Source organism: Humulus lupulus, chromosome 5, assembly GCF_963169125.1.
Source record: "Humulus lupulus chromosome 5, drHumLupu1.1, whole genome shotgun sequence".
Taxonomy (NCBI): domain Eukaryota; kingdom Viridiplantae; phylum Streptophyta; class Magnoliopsida; order Rosales; family Cannabaceae; genus Humulus; species Humulus lupulus.
Genome location: NC_084797.1, coordinates 207433674 through 207436456, shown reverse-complemented (window position 1 = coordinate 207436456; position 2783 = coordinate 207433674). Strand labels below are relative to the sequence as shown.

Sequence of the window (2783 nt, the reverse complement as noted above, 5' to 3'; positions counted from 1 at the left end):
ATAGAAAGTTTGGTTTGACTTTAACATAAAAAAGGTTCCATATTGGAAAAGAAAAGGGTTTATTCTGTATAGCAATTAACTTAGAAAAACACACATCCCACGAGCTTGTTAGTGTTTGATTCATTGTTGTGTGCCATTACATATTTGATTGAATGAATTTATCATCATCAAATTGATTTCAATAACTTTGAAGCTAAAATATTTCACTGCTTTATCTTTAGCTTGTCTTTTTCTTAGTGTCTTATCCTTTTAAGAAATCATGTAACTACTTCCTTGTATTTTTTCTTTATATAAATAGTACAAGTGAATACAAGTAGTGTTGTTTCTTTTTAAATCACTGTTGTTCGTAAATTTTAAGTGCAACTCTCTAATTTTTGGTTCTAGTTTCATGTGATTAGAAAGGCCCTCTTATTAGTTTATCTTGTTTTTTAATTTTTGGTTCTAATTCAGTGGTTGAATCGTTTCACACACTTTTATGTTTTCTTTTTCTTGTATAACAGAAATCATATTTGTCTTTTTTTCTTAGGCCCTTTTTCTTGTAGGACCTTTATCGAATTACTTAAGTTTCTCCCTTCACACATCTTACTTAGCCAAAATGTTATAAAATTGGATGAGTTCCTCTGTTTACTGTTCATATATATTCTTTAATAAAGGGGTTGAAAAATGGTTGATGCTGAAATGTAACTAATGGACAACCTTGCTGCAATGTAAAAGGGGTCGTATAAACTTGTTTTATTGTAAGCTTTGTTGCTCTCTCTGATTATAGGGCATTGGCATTTGTGCTTGTGCTGCATCAACTGGTTTTCCAGTTGGTTAAAAACTTTGATTAGAGTCATTAGATTTTTGACATAACCACTGCTGGGACATAAGTTCAATGATGTTATTTTCTATAACCAGGTCAAATAGAACAGGTCCTCTGTTATCCTTGATTGAAAACATGAACTTTTTTCAAAAGGTTTTGCTTTTGATATATGTTTGTCTTTGGTTTTGAAAAAAAAGTTCTGTTCATGGGAATAATTTGTTAACAGTTTCCAATATGCTAATTGTGAGATTTTTCTTATGCTAAGGTTAAGGTGGAAACTTTACAGAATCTGTTTCTCACTTGGTAGCTTAACACCTTTCATGTCAGGTGCCCCTTTTGAGATGGAAGAGATTTGCTTTAGTTGCAGCAATGTGCATTCTCGCAGTTCGAGCAGTGATTGTTCAACTAGCTTTTTTTCTTCACATGCAGGTTATGTTATATCTATTCCTCTTGTTGCAAGCCAAGTTGAACTTTGCATGTCTCTTTCTACTCATACTATGCATGATCCAAACATTCTTATTTCTTGTGCCCAAAGCTGATTGTCTTTTAATAAAAATAAGTTTTCATTATGCCATTTATTGTATGGATATAAACTAAAAATAACTAAATCATGCATGACATAGATATTAAGAATGTAAATGAAAAGGAACATGTATCATATAAATAGAAGGGGAAGGAATAATGTTTATTTGGGTATCTGTTTTACCAAATAGTTGCATATTTTAGCCATTTGTTACTATGATCATGTAAATTATAATAGTAATGCGTTTCAGATTTCAATATTTTTTTTTTTTAAATTGAAAAGATTTCAATGATTCCAAGTACTGAAATATGCATTGATTTTCAGACCCATGTCTTTAAAAGGCCAGCTGCCTTCTCAAGGCCTCTCATATTTGCAACTGCATTTATGAGCTTCTTCTCAGTTGTTATAGCATTATTTAAGGTATCAACTTTTGTTTTTTTTCCATGGAACTATGTTGTGTGCTTTCCCTTTCTGCTTGATTAGTACTGTGAATGTTGATTTTTTTATATGTATTTCCTTGATTAGGTATTGGGACACACAATTTTGGCTTCAATTTTGGCTTCTAAAAATTGTTTTAGAAAATAATGCTTATAATAAATGTCTTCTGAAGGATGTTTATGCAATTGCCCTGCTAACCATTGGGGGACATTCTTGTTGTTAGGATGCTGTCTCTGATCTTATCAAGGCTCATGAAGTTTCTCCTGATGATGAAACAATTGCAGAGGTCTTGAGGTGTGATTTCTTGTGAATGATCTTCTTGGACTTTGTTATAGCAGATTAACATCAATTGTTCCTTCTTTTTCTTTTTTTAACTAGCATATATTGTTTTAACAGGGATGCTGAGGAAAGATTACTGAAGGAGGGAGGTGCACCAAGAGGTTTGTTAATTTTGTACTTATTTTATTTTCAGTTGATGTTAGTTCATTACTTTGCATGAAGTTCGTATGAAGCTTTATGTTAAACTTTGTAAGTTTTATTTTACTATCCATATCTGTGTAACCTCTGTTTAGACTGTGTTTGTGACTATCTAGTTATAGGATATTTATCTGGCATCCACTCTTGTGATGCTTAATATTAACTCGTGTGTTCAGAAAAGATCAGCAGGAGGAGGAAAGCAGGGCTCATCAGTTAAAAAGCTGAAAAAAGACAAGGTAACGGGAGCAACAGGGAAAGCCACTAGTCCTAAGACAAACATTGTAACTATGGCACCAAGAGTCAAACCAGAGCTTCCTTTGCCTACAATGTATTCTCTCGCTTTCTCCCTCTCTCTCTTATGTAATTTATACATCTTTCTATCTATGTATTTTTGACCTAGGATGTGCCTATTATTAGAAATTCCACATATTTAATTGGGGGTAATGTAGCATAGAATCCATGCAGGGCTTCAAATTATTTTGATGAGTAAATGTTTGGAGAAACTGAGATAAATTAAACATGTGATGTTGACATAATGATGTG

The 2783-nt window shown here is 32.5% G+C and overlaps 1 long non-coding RNA gene across 1 annotated transcript; it reads left to right on the top strand.

Moving 5' to 3' along the window:
* Positions 1 to 1129: 1129 nt before the first annotated feature.
* LOC133833941 (uncharacterized) lies at positions 1130 to 2197 on the top strand. The gene is made up of 3 exons (XR_009893222.1): positions 1130 to 1231; positions 1650 to 2057; positions 2160 to 2197. It is a non-coding gene; the product is annotated as an uncharacterized LOC133833941 (long non-coding RNA).
* The last annotated feature ends 586 nt before the right edge of the window (positions 2198 to 2783 follow it).